The sequence below is a fragment of the Malania oleifera genome, chromosome 1, assembly GCF_029873635.1.
Source record: "Malania oleifera isolate guangnan ecotype guangnan chromosome 1, ASM2987363v1, whole genome shotgun sequence".
NCBI lineage: Eukaryota > Viridiplantae > Streptophyta > Magnoliopsida > Santalales > Ximeniaceae > Malania > Malania oleifera.
This window is the reverse complement of record NC_080417.1, coordinates 22,628,943-22,640,648: the sequence shown is the minus strand read 5'-3', so window position 1 is coordinate 22,640,648 and position 11,706 is coordinate 22,628,943.

The window sequence follows — 11,706 nt, the reverse complement described above, 5'->3', positions numbered from 1 at the left end:
TTCGCCCATTCCACCTTCTCTCTTCGATTCTGGGCCATATTTAGCTTGATTCGACAATCATAAGCTACCACGAGACTCCTGGGAAGATTCTCTGCAATATAGGTGGAGTAGATCTTTGATTTGAGTAGTTTGGGAAACATCCCAAAACCAAGGTAATTGAATTATTTTGGAATTTTTTTAGTAAATATTGTCATTTGGAGCCTAGGAAGTGTTATAAGGGTGTTTTGGCTAAGATTTGAGGAATTTGGAATTTCTGAATCACAATGTCTCGTTTTGTTGATTTTGGGTCGAATTTCAAGGAGCAAGTAAGGGGAAATATTTTATAATGGCCTTTTAATAATTTTAAACGTTTTGCATATTAAATTATATATATGCAGGTATAATTTTTTAAACCTTGTTGGTATTGAAAATATTGTTTTTAGATAGATAAATCATATTGGGAAAAATCGTGGGGTTGAAACCATTTTTGATAAATAAATGATTGTGAATAATGTGGAATGAGGAATTATTGAGAATAAGAATGTTGTTGATTATGAAATTCTGGCTGATTGAATATGCTGATGTTGGGTATATTATGGTGAATTCTTGGGTATGTTGAACGGTTGATTTCTGTTGATTCGGTTGTAGTTCATGTAAATTACGATATAGGGTTGGCAGTGGTATGAGGAGGTTGTTGTATCGTGCCTGGTATAACCATCATATAACGTTGGCAGTAGTATGAGGAGGTCGTTATATGGACGCTTATATTGGGAGGTAAACATTGGGAGTGGTATGAGAAGGTTGTTTACCTATTTACCATGAACGAAGTGTTGTTTTGTATGCTGTGTGGTTTGATTAGTCCTGTGTGGACCTTTATACTATGATTTGGTTAGTCCTGTGTGGACATTTATGTTGTGATTTGTTAGGGTCTTGTGTGGACAATTACATGCTATGTGGATATAAACCCGGTGTGGGTAAAAATTGGAAACTGTATCAATATTCTATGCGGATTGATTGTGATATGGGTATAAGTGTGACTTTAATTAATTAAGTATTTAGGGTAAAGTAGATTACTCCACTCGAGGGCTTGCTGAGAAAGGCGAGTACTCTGGTAATTAATTGTGGGTACCAAAGTAGAGGGAATCCACTAGTATAGGCAGGTGATCTTCCCTATTCTCGATGACTTTACTAAGAAAGGTGAGTGTCTTGGTGTTAGCACTAGAGTAGAGGGAAACTACTTGTATGGGCGAGAAGATTTCTATTTTCTTGGGAATTACCAATAAAATATTGAGGATTGTGGAATGTGGTTGGTTGGCAACGCCGTTGACTTTGTGTGATTATGGGCATGATATTTTGGATTACTTGTGGATCTTGGATGCATTTTGGATAGATATTTTAATTGTATATTAAACACTTTAGCCACATGCTGTTATAAACTATTTCTTCTTTACTGAAAGGTGTCTCACCCCATCATATGTTAAATCTTTTCAGGTTATCTGGGTGATCGAGCTTAGATAGCTCCAGGGCAGGGTAGTTTTGTGAGTGAGACTTAAACAATTATGTTTTAGTTTTTATGCTTTATTAAATTTCTTTCAGGTTTTATATTATAGAGAACGTGGATGTGTGAAATGAGTTTGATGATGTATAATTATAGAACTCTAGTATATTATATTTGAGGTTGCTTTATTATTATCCGTTGCGTTAATGGTATCAAAGACGTGTGTCAGTCTCTTAACACTCCGGGCCCCACGTGGCGGGTTCGGGGCGTTACACTATATGGCCGTACTTGCCACACCTATAGCACATAACACCCTTGTCCCAGCATTCTCCCATATGCCCCTAATTACATTAAGCACAATAGGGGCATGACGAATTGTCCCGACACCCTTGATCATCCCTATTTGGCCTCGGGCCCACAGTATCGCCATCTCCCCTCCAAGAACCTTGTTTGGCATTTGCATGGAACCTAGGAGGCATGGATCTCTTCCTCTGTTCTGGTATCTCTGCAACCCTTTACGGACTCATCTCTTCTACGGTGGCTTTATCAACCAGTTTTGAGAAACTTTGTATCTGCAAGACTGCCATCTATTCGTGGATCTTCTGTTTTAGGCCCCTCTCAAACCTTCGCGCCTTTATGTATTCATCTGGGACCATATAGGGGGTGAAGCGAGAAAGCTCCATGAACTTAGCAGTGTACTACTGCACAGTGAGGTGCCCTTGGGTTAGGTTTAGGAATTCCTCTGCCTTTGCCTCTCTAGTGGTGGCTGGAAAGTACCAGTCGTAAAAGACCTCCTTGAAACGACCCCAAGTCATAACTATGGGAACTGTCCGATGTAGAGACCCAAAAAATTTAATTAATGAAAGTAATAAAAGAAAAGAAATGAAAGAGAAGGAAAAGGAAAATGGGGGGATCAGCAAGGGTTCGTCAACGAATCAATGGTCTTCATCAACAAATGTCCCTATAGGTCTCATCGATGAAGTACACATGTCTCATCGACAAGAAAAGACCGAGAGTGAGGAAATTTAAGGGAATTTCAGGTTTGTTAACAAACCAGCCTCCTCGTCGACGAAGTGTCTTCATGGGCTCGTTGACGAATGCTGGCCTATGAATAGACCCCGGGTCATTTTTAGCGTAATTTCTCTTGTTCTCTCTCTCTCTCTCTCTCTCTCTCTCTCTCTCTCTCATGAGGGTTTCAGTCCTCCTTCTTTTTCTCTTCGATTTCTGCTCCATTTTAGGCTGAATCAACGATCAGAAGATACCATGAGTTTGGTGGGAAGATTCTCTATAACTTAATCGAAGTAAATTTTCAATTTAGAGTTCCGGGGCACCATCCCAAAATCAGGGTAAGTGAAATATTTTAGGGTTTAATGGGCTATTTGAAGTATTCGAAACCTAGGAAGTGCTAAATGAGAATTGTTCTGGGAATTGAGTTGATTAATGTAGGAAAATGTGAATTTTAGGCTTTTGAGCTGCAAACGTTGTGGAGTGTAGGATCTAGGGTGTTAGTGGACCTCTTAATAAGCCAGGTAAGGGGAATAAATTATAGCAGTATTTTAGAAATTATGGGTTGAATGAATATGTGAAAATGGTGATATGATATTCTAACTGTATATATTATGATATGAATAACAAACGAAACTATGTGGCATATGAGTTATACTGAGAACATGTTTGAAACTGGATTGTGTGAACTGCATGGTGAATTATGAGAATATGAGATAAACATATATTGAAATTTTTTGTGTAGAAAAGAATATAAGAGAAACCCATTGATGTTTATATACTGAACTGTAATGATAAGAGAATTGTTTTATTGAGAAACAATGAAAAAGTGATATATCGAAGAGTATTTTCTGAGAAATGATGAAATATGTAATATGGATATGTTTTCTGGAAAAATGATGGAACATGATATATATGTATATAATTGATTTTTAGGATAAATGTGGCATTATGAAATATTGATATGTTTTATATTGAGAAATGTTGAAATACGTGAAGTGAGAACCTATTTCAAATACTGAATTGGGAATATTGAAATGTGAATATGGAAATGTGAATATTGCAATGTGAATACTGCAATCTGAATATTAAAATGAGAATATGAAAATGTGAATGTTGGAATGTATATATTGAAATGTGAATATTGCAATGCAAATATTGCAATGTGAATACTAAATTGTGAATAGTGAAATGTGAATGTTGAAATTGGAATATTGGAATTTGAATGTGTAAATGTGAAAATGAGAACCCTGATGGATGGATTGTGATAGAAAGTACAATACCAATGCTAGAGGATGATAAGTACAACCATACGGTCTCGTGGAGAGTGTGGCGTGACAGTCGAATGAGCCAGTGAGAAGGGTAGTTTTTCCCCCTGCAGTCTAGACGAGGGTTAGGCAGGCCATTCGTACTACAAACGGGTATACAGATTGTTTATTTTGATCTAATCGGGTAGGCCAACCACGGTTTAGATCCAGCCTTCGGGCCGCACAACCTCGACCATGGGGGGAAGCGGTGTGGAGAATATCCTCAGGGCAGTCATGAGTTATAGACACGTATGTATTGGATATAGAGGACACTCATGTGTTAGATGATGAAATGGAAATGAAAAAAAAAAAGAATGTGAGTTTAATAACATAAATAAATAAGGCGAAGTAAAACTCTCCGCCTGAGAGCTTACTGAGTAAGATGAGTGTCTTGATTAGTATCAATTGTAGCCGTACCCGAGTTAATCAGGCAAGGTTACAAACGATATCAGAGCATAGGAGAGCTACAAGTGTAACAAACTGGAAAAATTAATTAATAAAAATAATAAAAGAAGAGAAAATGGAAGAAAAAAAAAATATTTTAAAGGGTGTCGACAAGAAATCGTCGATAAACCAATTGGTCTCGTCGATGAGCATTCTACCTTGGCTTGTCGACGAGGGCACATGTCTCATCGACGAGGAGTTACCAAGAGAGGTTTTCATATCACTAAAATTCTTTGACGAGTTTCTAGTTTCATCCACGAACGGTGTTCTTGAACTCGTTAATGAGTCCACGTGTTTCGTTGATGAATCCCTGGCTATAAATAAAGATTCCTTTAATTTTCAATGAGAGAATTCTGCATGTAGCCTCTTTCTCTCCAGAAAAATGGCCCTCTCACCTTCTCTCTAGGTTTTTAGCCCCGTTTCTCCTTAGTTTGACGATCGAAAGCTACCACGAGATTCCTAGAAAGATTCTGTGCAACATAGGCAGAGCAGAATTTTGATTTGAGAAGTTTGGGAAACATCCCAAAACCAGGGTAAGTGAGATAATTTAAGGTTTTATTATTGTTTTGAGATATATGGAACCTAAAAAGTATTAAATGAGCGTTTTTATGAGATTTGAGAAAGTTGGGATTTTTGGAATACAGGGTCTCGTTTTATTCGATTTGAGGCTGAATCCCAAGGAGTAGGTAAGGGGAAATATTTTATAATTGCATTTTTATTAATTTTAAACCGACTAATTTTGGGTATAAACTCTACATATTTAGGTATAATTTTCTAAACCATGCAGGTATTGAAAATACTATTTTTGAATATATAATATATTGGGAAAAATTGTGTGACATGAAAATAGCTTTGAAAATTAAATGGTTGCGAGTACTGTGGGATAATGATTTATTGAGATTGTGAATACTGTTTGAGCTGCGATTTATTCTTGGTTGGAAATACTGGTTGGTTGTGGATATTATTTGATTGTGTATACTGTGGTAGATGTGTGGATATGTTTAAGTGGTTGGATTTTCTTTTGATTTGTGTTGTGGTTTATGTAAGTTGCGATATAGCATTGGCAGTGGTATGAGGAGGTTGTGATATCATACCTGATATAATCATCATATAACGTTGGCAGTGGTATGAGGAGGTCGTTATATCATACTTGATATAATCATCATATAACGTTGGTAGTGGTATGAGGAGGTCGTTATATGGGCATTTATATTGGGGGGTAAAACATTGGCAGTGGTGTAAGGAGTTTGTTTTACCTATTTACCATGAATAGGGTGGTATGTGTTGTAATCTGTGTGATGATTAGTCCTCTGTGGACCGTGTACACTATGTGGTTGATTAGTTTTGTGTGGACCAGTCCTATGTTGACGTGTATGTTGTGTGTACTAGAGTCCTATGTGGACGTTGCATTCTGTGTGGATATAGACCCTATGTGGGTGAGAATGGATAATGTGTATATCATGTGTGGATTGATTGTGGTATGTGTATATATGTGGAACTCTATGAAATGATTAGCATTGGTTGTGTGTAATTTTAATTACTTAAGTATTTATGGTAAAGTAGAATACTCCGCCTGAGGGCTTGCTGAGGAAGGCGAGTGCTCTGGTAATTTTCTGTGGATACCAGAGCAGAGGGAAGCTACCTGTATAGGCGGGTAACCTTCCCTATTCTCGAAGACTTTACCTGGATACATAACCTGAGGGCTTACTGAGAAAGGTGAGTGCCCTGGTGTTAGCACTAGAGCAAAGGGAATCTACTTGTATGGGTGGGTAGACTTCCCTATTCTCAGGAATTATCAGTAAAAATAATTATGTTTGTGTGTATGGGATTGGGAGACAGAGAAGTTGACAATGGTGTGATTATGAATGCGTTTTCTTGGCTGTTATTGGTAGTGAAATACGACTGTATGTATATTTTGTAATTATATATTAAACACTTCAGCCACACACTGTTGTAACTTGCTTCTTCCTTACTGAGAGGTGTCTCACCTCGGCGATTATTTAATCTTTTCAGGTCTTCCAGGTGATCGAGCTTAGAAAGCTTCAGGGCGGGGTAGTTTTGTTAGTAAATAAAAAGAACGGATATGTATAGTTTTATGTTTAATCATTTTGCTCATGTAATATGGAGAATGTGGTTGTACTTTATGGGTTTGCATATGTGAATATAGAACTCTGGTATTTTGTTTGAGGTTAAATAATTAATTCTGCTGCGTGAATGGTATCAGAGACGTATGATTGGTCTCATAACACTCCGGACCCCATGTGGGGAGTCCTGGGCATTACAACATGTATGGGCATGTAACCTCCCCTTCCCTCAGGAACCTTCGTTGATAAACATGGGTTGTTTGTGAATGAATTTGAAAATGGAATTAAAGATTATAAAAGCTTATGTTTTATATTTATATGATTGAGTATAATTGATATATTTTTCTCAGGTGGTATTATCACTAAAATGAGAATATGATGATATAATGAAATTCTTACTGCCACACACTATAAATAATTTATTCCATATTACTGAGATGTGTCTCATCCAAATATCTAAATATTTTAGGGAATCGTGAGATACCAAGAGATAGAGTTCCGAGATAGAAGGGAGGTAGTACTTTAATAAACAGGGTGAGTGTTTTGAGCTAGGGATGTATGTTTCCCCTAGAGTTTTAGTTGATTTTTGGGGATGTGTTAGATATGTATATATATATATAATCATACATATAGATGGTTAGAACTCTGGTAATTTGCATTCTGAATGGTTTAGAAATATTGACTTCCGCTGTTAGGGTTGTTTGTATGATTGTATACCCGACACCCACTTCGGGTTAGGTTATATTTTAATGGTATAAGAGTTTTTGACATGGACGATGTTTGATTATTATTTATTATTAAAGAAAAAAATGGTATGAAAAATCGGGGTCTGACAGTCTAGTATTAGAGCCTAGGTTGTTAGGTTCTGCAAACTTTAGTAAACAACGGAATACAATACTAAAGTATAGGAATGGATTGTGAGGAGAATAAGAGATAGGTAGATTTAGATATGAATCAGTTGTTGTTAGAGGATGATATTGGGAATTTAGGGTTCTATCTTGCGACCTAGAGGCAGGAGTTCCGTGGTTGTTTCTGTGATTTTCCTAGGGTGACGATTTCAGGAAAACTATGGATACTATTGCCGGTTCTTGTTTCTAAATGGTAGGACTGAATCTTAAATTGGGATTGAGGATATTGGAGTTGGATGACTGTAGAGGAATATTTTATGAGTTTAGTTTGTTAAGTGTATTAGTGATATTGTGATGATAGAGTTCTAAAATTGTTTTATATCATTTTTAGGATGGAGCCTGGGAGTAGCAGTGCACATGCTGGAGGTGATGATGCAAGGCCTTCCAGTATGGGTGATGGAGACCTCAATGCAATGCTATTTAGCTTCACCTAGCAGGTGATGGCGGAAATGGCCAGAGGTTTAGGAGAGCGGAGCTGCACAATTAAGTAGTTCATGCGTATAAGACCCTTGTCGTTCTTCGGAGGAGCTGACCCACTCGTGGCCGAGAATTGGGTCCAAGATATAGAGGGCATTTTGGTAGTTCTCCCATGTACAGATGAGCAGAAGGTATTGTTTGCGACATTTAAGTTAACAGGGGAGGCAAAACGCTAGTGGAGATCAGCGAGACTACTAGAGAAGCAAAGAGTTGACCCTCTAGCGGTGACATGGAGCCGCTTCAGGGAGATCTTTTCTGAGATATACTTCCTCGCTACTTTTAAAAGTGCGAAGGCAGCAGAGTTTTTGCACTTGACGCAGGGGCCGATGATGGTATAATAGTATGCAGCTAGATTTATCGAATTGTCCCGATTTGCCCCGTACTTAGTGCCTGATGAAGAAAAGAAGGCGAGAAAGTTTGAGGAGCGCTTGAGAAAGAGTTTGTTTGAGTAGGTTATAGGATTTCGAGCCCAAACTTTTGTAGAGGTAGTGGATAGAACTGCAGTGATTAAGAATGACCCGTAGAGAGGCGCTACACCAAAGAACTAGGGAAAGAGGACCGCTCCTCTAGATTTTTAGGCAAGGTCCAGTAAAAGGCCTTGGAGGAAGCAAGATAATAGAGGAGGACAGAGATAGGGAATGGGAGATCAGGTAGTACAGGGCAAATAGATGCCCCATCTTTGTCCCATATGCTACAGGAGAGACCCAGGGGAGTGTCAGGTTAGGGAGATTGTTTATTATTGATGCCATCAGCCTAGGCATATTACGAGAGACTGCCGAGCACTGCCAGCCATCACGCTTGTTGCTAGACCATATAGAGGAGGTCACTAGGCACCTCGAGGCGGATAGCAGAGGAATACCGCCCTGACATGAGTTTATACATTAACACTAGAAGATGTGGAGGCGGCAGGAGATGTCATGATAGGTACTATTTTAATACTGTCATATAAAACTACTGCTTTGTTTGATTTAGGGGTGACTCATTCTTTTATCGCCCGAGAATTTGTTAAGTTGTGTGGGTTAGAAACTCAGCAGTTGAATGTTAGTTTGTTAGTGTCTATGCCGACAGGGGCTCTAGGGATATGTAAGAAGGTACTTAGGAACTGTCCAGTCTGTATTCAGGGGAGGTTTTTATTAGCTAACCTGGTGGTTTTGGATATGCATGAGTTCGAAGTGATTCTAGGGATGGACTGGCTAGCTACCCACTATGCCAGTATTGAATTCTATAAAAGAAGGGTAGTATTCAGACCTCCAGGAGGACAGGAATATAGATTCTTGGGGTCATTTGTGTGCATCCCACCACATTTGTTGTCCACCATTCAGGCAAGGAGGTTGTTGTTGGAAGGATGTTAGGGATATTTGACTTGTGCGAAGGAGATATCAGAAGGGGAGTTGAGGGTAGAGGATATCCCAGTAGTGAGGTATTTTCCTGATATTTTTCCCAAAGAGTTGTCGGGACTACTTCCTGATCGAGAGGTAGAGTTTGCTAATGATCTAGTTCCAGGGATAGCGCCAATTTCGAAAGCACCATATAGAATGGCACTGATAAAATTGAAAGAATTGAAGGAACAGTTGCAGAAAATGTTTGATATGGGGTTCATTCGGCCCAGCGTGTCTCCTTGGGGAGCGCCGATTTTGTCTGTGAGAAAGAAGGATAGGTTGATGAGAATGTGCATTGACTACATAGAAATTAATAAAGTGACTATCAAGAATAAATACCCGCTTCCCCACCTCGATGATTTATTTGACTAGCTACAGGGGATACAGACTTTTTTGAAGATAGATCTGCGGTTTGGGTACCATCAGGTAAAGGTCAGAGCAGAGGATGTTCTAAAGACAGCATTCAAGACTCGGTATGGCCATTACGAATTCATGGTTATGTCATTTGGATTGACAAATGCTCCTACAATGTTTATGGATCTGATGAATAGGGTTTTCCCCCAGTGTTTGGACCAGTTTGTGGTGGTGTTCATTCACGACATATTGGTGTATTCAAAGAGCCCAGAGGAGCACGAGGAACATCTGAGGATAGTGCTTCAGCTGCTAAAAGAAAGGAAATTGTATGTGAAATTCAAGAAGCATGAGTTTTGGCTGGAGCAAGTTACCTTCCTTGGACATGTGGTATCCAGGGGTGGTATTTCGGTGGATCCGACCAAGATTGAGGTGGTAGTAGACTGGGTGCGACCTAAGAATGTGCAGGAAATCAAAAGTTTCTTGGGTTTAGGTAGGTACTGTAAACACCTGACCCAAAAAAAAAAAAATAATAAATAATGAATAATAAATAAAAAAATAAATAATAATAAATAAATAAATAAAGAGATATTTTGGAGGAGATATTTTGGAGAAGATATTTTGAAAGGAGATATTTTGAGATATTTATATATTAATATGTTGGAGAAAATATTTATTTAGATTACTTAATGGTTAAGTTAGGTTTTATTCTATAAACTCTCTCATTCTCTCTCTCTCTCTCTCTCTCTCTCTCTCTCTCTCTCTCTCTCTCTCTAGGATTTCACGCCATTCGTTGCTGGAATTCACGATTTGTCGTTACCACGTGGGTTAGGAGGACAATCTCTATGTTTATTGTGGAACGGATCTTCGTTTGTGGAATTTTGGGATTTTCCCTAAAATCGAGGTAAGGGTCTGAATTCGGTTTCGGTTCGGTAGATCGGTAGTATAGGAAATTATATTGAAGTATTGCTATTCGGTTTTTAGGTTTTAGGGACCCCAAGTCATTGTTTTCGATCAGTTCATTCGTGTTTCGATTTCAGGTTTAAGGTAAGGGGATTTGTTTACATCAGTTTATTTTGAAAAGTAAACCGGTAAAACTGTAGTCTATACTATTATGTATGTTATGACTATTCATTTGCAAAATTCTACCTGGTAAAAGTGTCGGTTTAATTATTTTTACGGTTGGTAAATTTAGGGATTTTTGCATATGATCTCCAAACGTTTTAAAAACTTACCTAGTTGCTTTAAACTACTAATAAGAGATGCTTGAACCCTCATTTTTCATTTAAATGACTTTTTGAATCGATTACTTCTTATAACAATTTTTGACAAAACGAACGTGATATATGCTGTTAAATGGACTTATAATGCATTGGTATATACAATTATGAACTATAGGAACTAAGGTTCCATTATACTATCTGAAATTGTGGAAAATAGGTGTGGGTTAAATACCGAGCTTTATATGTGAAAAGGGGTAAGCCGAGAGTACGTGTGCCGGTTGATACCTCAGTTTGAAAGAAAGAAATAATGCTTGTTTAGTTCAGTAATGAGATTGTGAAAATACTGGAATTGCACAGGTTATTATGTTTTGTTATAAATTATATATATGATAAATGGAACTACAACTTGCTACCAAAAGGAGTTGAAAGATACTTCTATGAAGAAGTTGAAAAATACTTCTGGGAAAAGGGGTTGAAAGATACTACTGCCATATAAGGCACGGTACTGTAGCTAGTGAGTACAGTGCAACCACACATGAGAATCAGTGTGGGTACGTAGATAGTCGGCTAGCAGGAGTATGAAACCACTGGTGAAATAATGGACCAGATGGGGGCAATCGGACTACATATGAGATACTTGATAGTGCCTGCATAAGCAGGGCATTGTCAGAGTATCAGTGCACAACCCGCGCCACGGGTAAATAGGCGTAATATGTCATACCAAGATGTTCGTCGTTCTTAATATTCATATACATGATTTAAAAACTAATATGGGAATTTTATAGTATTTATGATGATATATCTGTTGCAGTTCGGTATTGAAAAATATTCCTTGAATGTATCTGTTTTAAGTTGACATAAAAGCATGTGGTCACACATTGATTGTAATATCTTCCGCCTTGCTGAGAAGTGTCTCACTCCATTATACAACCATTGTTTTCAAGTCCTACTGGATGTCGGTCCTAGTTGCTTGGAGGGGCTTGGAAGTTTGTTTTGATTTAGTTTACGTAAGTGCTCTATGAGTGTAATAATATTAGTTTGGAACACCTTT